We start from the raw sequence: 6,225 nt of genomic DNA, 5'->3' as shown, positions 1-6,225 counted from the left end.
GAGCAGCTGGCCTCGGCCCCGCCCTCTGCTGGAGGACGCCAAGAGCGCGGGGCGGAGCGAGTGGGGAAGGCGTGCAGCTCGGTGCGCATGCTCCCAGGGCTCGGCCAGGGAAAAGCGCTTGAACCTCTCTCACAGAGACTTCCGGGTGGAAAGAAACGGGCGGAGCCAGCTCCGGAAGCAGAGGGGTGGGCGCCTACTATTTAATCTCCTTCCTTGGAGGAGCGCTTCCGCTCTCGGTTGGTGAAGGGATGAACCTGCGGGAAGACCTCTCTGTGCTCATGCTCCTTTTCAGTTTTCTACGCGGCTAGAAATCGACCTGGGAGTATTCTGACACCAATGAGCAGGTGGGGCGATAGCCCCTGCGCTAGCACCTCCATTTACAGAAGTTTTTCCCACGCCTCCTGAAGTTGTTGACGGCTTCTCTTTGCTCCACATCTCTTCTAGCCTCCCTGTTTTTAATCCCTTTGCAGCCGCCCACCCTTCCCCCCACTCCATTATGTATGCTCGGGCTCCCCGTGTGCTTAGATTGGCTGAAGCTGGCAGCACTGAGGATCATGTGGGTCCTGGATCCTACCAGGTACCTTTCCTGAAGCAGCAGGCAACAGGTAAGGTGTAGAGAAAGGCAAGCCTTCTGTAACAGGCGCCTCACTTTCAGCCTGCTCCGCTTCTGTGCGCGTGAGTTAAAACACTGTAGTACCACTTCATAAGTATAACACATGAAGTAGGCAGGGAAAATACTATCCTTATTTTACAGAGGATAACTGGTAAAATAATTTGTCGCATTTCACAAGGCCAGTAAGCGTGTGGCGAAGACTTGATTTTACAGTGGCTGTCCACATCATACTTTAAATGGTACAGATTAGATCTAGGATTTTTATTTCCTGGCCCCGTTGACTATGTGAGTCTCCAACTCTCCTGTGTACTTCTTACCGCTTTCTGTCTCTTTTCTTTGTAATCCTGCCTGCCTCACACACCTTTCCTAACTAACCAGAGAAACGTTAATTTACTGAGATATAACTTTTATATTTCTGTTTTGGAATACCTTTTAAAGATAGTCTCATGTAGTTTTTCAGGTAGATGCTTCCTATCTTACCATACCCATCTTTTTCAATATACTTAACGAGAGCCTGTTTATCCCACATTGTGTAAAGAAAAGCTGTACTCTTTGAGAGGTGGGGTGGGAATGGATAATTTAAGTAAGTATTTGCTCTCATTTGTTAGCAATTTTAGTGGCTGGGGGTGACTTTTAATAAATACTTCTAATTTGCTTTCTGCTTTTTCTAATCTGATGATTTTTGTGGGGCTTAATACCATCCAAATTACACTTTTTCCCTTGTTAGCCTGCATTTTCCCTATGGTCACACTGTTCCTGTATTTTTAAACAAATGCCAAGATCCACTATTCTGTTAACATGTTTGAGGAGATTAGGGTATTAGGTTGATTTAAGTTTCTTTGGAGTACAAATTTGTCATTTGTCATTGTTTTAATCTTGAATTTTACTGCTTTTCAGCTTCTGCTATTGATATCAGTGTTCTTGGAGCTTATTATGTGTCTTTATTTAATGCAGCTGAGTCCTTATAAGCATTAACTCCCTACCAATTTATTAGCCACCAACGACCACCGAAAATGCTAACACTTATGATACTTTTCAATCATTATTTTATTTTGACACAACTGACCATTGTCTTTTTAGAGATATTTCTTCTCTTGGTGTCTGTAACATCATTTTTTCCTGGTTCTTTTTCCAACTATTGTCTTGGAACAGTGCCTGATACATGGTTGGGACCTAGTAAACATTTGTTAAATGCTGAATCTGGTATCATTTTTCCGCTCTTCAACCAGCCCTCCATAGTCTTCTTTAAAGGTTTTTATTTTTCTAAATACCTTTTAAATGTTTATCTACTGTACTTCCCATCCTTTGCTTGTTGCTTTTCTCATGTTTACTTTTTCATTCAAATCCATAGCTTCAACTGCTATCTATATTCTGATTCTGATGACTCCTTAACAGCCTTTAGAGATACAGGTGATTCATATCTCTAAGATGAGCTTTCTCCTGATCATCAGGCCTTTGCATTGCCAATTACTTCTTTTGGACATCTCTGCCTGGGTGGTCTCTGGCATCTGAAATTCCAGGTGTCTGAACTTATCATTTTCCCTACCATCACAGACCCCTTTGAAAAAAAATGCCCTGTCAGTTGCTTATAAACTTTTAGCTTTGGAATTATTTTAGACTCCTTTTTTTCCCTCTGACTGGTCACTCCCATTGATCATTAGAACTTATTGATTTTCTCTTCTCATTCTCTCTCAAACTGGTTCCCTTTCTTCATTTAACTGCCCTTGACTTAGTTTGGGATTTCTTATTTTTATTCTGAAATTAACCAATAAAATATTACTGGTTTCTCTGTTTCAGCTTCTAACAACTTCTGTCTTATGGCTAATGTAATCTTCCTAAGATATAATTATGTTATTTGTTTAAAAAATTCCTTTTAACACTAAGGTTAAAATCTGAACTCCTTAACATGCTGCATGCGATTCTTCATGATCCCTAACCTGGTCTCTCACTTAACCTGATCTTTCCAGGCACCACACCTCCACCAGCACTTAACCTACGTATCAGCAATTCCAACTTTGCATTGTCTATAAATTCATGTTCATTCACCTCCGTGCCTTTGTACCTGCTGCTACCTTTGCTGAGTAATCTCTCTTTTCTTTCCTTACTTGGCTAATTCCTACTTATTCTTTGAGCCTTGGGTAAAGTGAAGTTGTTCTTTGACTCCACTCTGTCTCAGGTCTTTCTTCTTTGACTCCTAATGACTCAAAGCACCTTGATACTATATTGTAATTATCTGTTAACTTATCTGGCTGCCACATTAAAATGTGAGATTGAGGGCAATAACCAAGATCTCGACCGTGTTAGTCTCAGTTTTTAGCGCAGTACCTTAACACGTATGTAAAAGGAATAAACAATAATTCTTGAAAGAAAGTTTAAAAAAATCTAATGAGTTACATATAGCAGAATTAAAAACTCATAATTTGACTTGTGTGAACTTTGCTTAGAGATCAGTAACTGGGGTTTGCAAGGCCCTTCTTTTACTGTTTTATAGAATTGTGCCTTGTTGACCTATGAAGGAAACTAGGAAATTCCATATTTGGGAACTTTGAGCAGCTGCATCCTATAGAACCCTGTTTTAGTAATACTCAGCACTGACATGGTAATAATGATAATCAATAGAGGTTATAGGTGCTTCTTTAGTCATTTCTCTACAGGATTCCCTGGCAAGATAATTTAAAAGTAGCTGTTACCTCTTTCCTAGGTACATTCTGCTTTACACCTCTTTGAGGTCAGTAACACTGGACTATACAGAAGTATACACACTTATTTAAGGGTCAGGGAAATTTTGTAGAGTATGATGTAGGAAAAGCGATGTTGGGACTTTATGTAATTTACTTGTTACCTTGAATTACACAAGAGGAGAAGATCTTAGTCTTAGAACTTCAAAAGAAAGGTGCAGATACTCTTTATTCTCAACCTTTCTCTTCTAATTATCATTTTCCTCTTACTGTAGGCTGCTTGGTCAGTCCTCCAGTGTGTTGTCTTCATATTTTCCTCAGAAAATTCTTTCCACATTAATTTTCAAACTTCATTGCCTTGACTTTTGTCCAGTTGATCAGGGATTTCTACCCAGGATTTGCAGCGGGAAAGGAATAGAACTCAGCTGCTCTGATTTCATGAGTGGGAGAGATAATGGATATTCTGATTCCAGATTAGTGACAGCTGCTCCTGATTTTCTTGCAAATTATCTGAGAAGCAAGCAAATCTTATCTCATTAAAGCAAAGCTTTCCCACAAATGACCAGCCTAGTAAGATATGATAAAAACATAGTCCTTTTAATAATGTGACTGCTCCTGGCATTATTGTGCTAAGGAATATTTCATTGCTTTTTGAGCTTGATTTACATAACAAATGGTACCCCATGTTAGCATATATTAGTTATCTGTCCTGGTTCTATGTTAGTTATCTAGGCTGGGTGACAGTGGTTCTTAATATATTCTTTGCTAAATTTCTTCTTTGATGGGAAAGCAGTTAGTTTTATCTGCCACAGAAGCATGAGCTGTCCATGGTCTTGTACTCCTGCCTATGTGCTTATGCCGGCAATAATGGTTTTATCTTATTAGCCATTCAGAATTTAGGGAGACCATTTCAGGGAATTCTATATTTAAGTTTAAATAAAATATGTATGTGATTGCTATAAAATGTTGATGTCCCTGAAGATGAGTATGTTTCAAAGATCTAGCTATTGCTTTTATGTGAAGAATGCCCTGCTTGCTTTGTACAGTTGTTGTGGCTGCAGAACTTGTCCTTTATCCCACGCCTCCCGCCTTCTTTCTCAAAAAATAGACTGACTTTTATTGCTTCATGCCAGTCTGATTTCTGCTGTTGGTGCCACAAACTTAATATATCTCAAATTGAACTTACTTCGTTCTTCTCGAATCTTATCTTCTCCTATATTCATTTCTTCTTTCTACCTGACAGTTTGATTTATCATTTATTGTTGGAACTTAACATGTCAGTATAGTCATATGTCCCAAATCAAACTTTAAATTTTTCACTCCACCAACCCTAATGTGCCAGAATCGTCTTCTCCTATATTTTGTATGTTAATTATTAGCAGCACTGTTAGTAATGTAATTGTTTGTTTACTTGTTTGGCTTCCCCCCTATTTGAGGCAAGGGTTTTAGCTTATTCATTATTGTACCCTAACTGCCTCTTTCTGACATGTAATAAAGCATTCAGTATTGCTGAATGAATGACTAAAGGTGTAGTTTAGAATATCACCTATTAATTCTATATTTATTGTTTAATATGCATGACAGTATGACAGGGAGACCAACCATCCTGGTTTATCTGGGAATGTCCTGACTTCAGCACTACAAGTCCTGTGTCCTGGGCAAACTAAGACAGTTTGTCACCCTAACCGTACACAGTAGGCATATAGTTATGAATAAAACAGAAAAGTCCCTTCTCTTATGGAGCTTATTAGTATAAACATTTAAATTTTCTTGTGGTTTTACTTGAGCTCAATATTTCATACAAACTTTTAACCTATTGATGAAAGATTCTTTTGTGGTTAATATTGGGGAACTTCAATGAAGATTTTATGAGTACTGGCTTTCTTGAACACATGGGGCTATTGTGTAGGGGTTTTTTCCCCCCATTTTTATATGAATTTCAGTATTTTGCAATTCATTTTATGTTTCTTTAAATAGATTCAGTTAGAATCTCTGCCATGTTCTGATGACAGCTGCCTCAGAACTAGCCTGAGCTTAGCTTTCTTAGTTTTCATATCTGTCTCACATTACCTAAATGAACATAAATTTTAAAAAATATACCTTTAATTGTGAGATGAAATACTGATGCAGAAAATTGCATAAAATTTAAATAACTTAAAAAGTGCATACTCAAGTAAAGAAATATAACATTGCAAAATTGTCTTTTCCAACCATAACCCTTTCCCTCTCCCCTACAGGTAAGGACTATTCTAATTTTTATGGCAATTAATTCCTTGCTTTTCTTTATGGATTATTAAACCATATTGATGAAATGACCCCTTTAACATAATGAAATGTCTCTCTTATTCCTGGTATTCTTTGTTCTAAAATCTGCTTTGTCTGATTTTAATTTAGTCACTCCGGCTTTCTTTGATACGTGGATGCGTGGTATATCTTCTTTCATCCTTTTATTTTTAACCTCTGTGTCTTTATGTTTTAAGAGTGTTTCCTATAGACACCATGAAGTTGGGTCTTGCTTTTTTATCTAATCTGACAATCTCTTTTAGTTGGGGCATTTAGAACTTTTCCATTTAATTTCACTATCAATATTGTTGTGTTTAAATTTAATCTCTTGCTATTTGTTATGTATTTATCTGATCTGTTCTTTGTTTTTCTCTTCTTTCGCTAACATAGTTGAATGATTTGAGTTTTTACAAAAATGGTTCTGTTTTTATCTCCACTATTGGTTTACTAGCTGTACCTCTTTCTTTTATTACTTAGTGGTTGCTCTAGGGTTTACAATATACATCTCTAACTTATCACAATCTACCTTCAAATAATATTGTACCACTTCATGTGTAGTATATGAGCCATACAACAGTGTGCTTCTGTTTTCCCCATCTCATTCTTTGTGCTATTGTGGCCATATATTTTATTTCTACGTATGCTGTAATG

The 6,225-nt window shown here is 37.7% G+C and overlaps 1 long non-coding RNA gene across 1 annotated transcript in view; it reads left to right on the top strand.

Moving 5' to 3' along the window:
* Window positions 1-249: 249 nt before the first annotated feature.
* LOC113625979 (uncharacterized) overlaps window positions 250-6,225 on the top strand; it is a 29,940-nt gene continuing 23,964 nt past the window's right edge. The window contains exon 1 of the long non-coding RNA XR_003434977.1: window positions 250-605. This is a non-coding gene — a long non-coding RNA (uncharacterized LOC113625979). The remainder of the gene's footprint in view (window positions 606-6,225) is intronic.

This window comes from Aethalodelphis obliquidens, unplaced genomic scaffold (genome assembly GCF_003676395.1).
Source record: "Aethalodelphis obliquidens isolate GAN/ISIS:26980383/991018 unplaced genomic scaffold, ASM367639v1 scaffold17, whole genome shotgun sequence".
Lineage (NCBI taxonomy): Eukaryota > Metazoa > Chordata > Mammalia > Artiodactyla > Delphinidae > Aethalodelphis > Aethalodelphis obliquidens.
The sequence above is the reverse complement of the archived record's forward strand: the minus strand, read 5'-3'. Positions and strand labels throughout refer to the sequence as shown.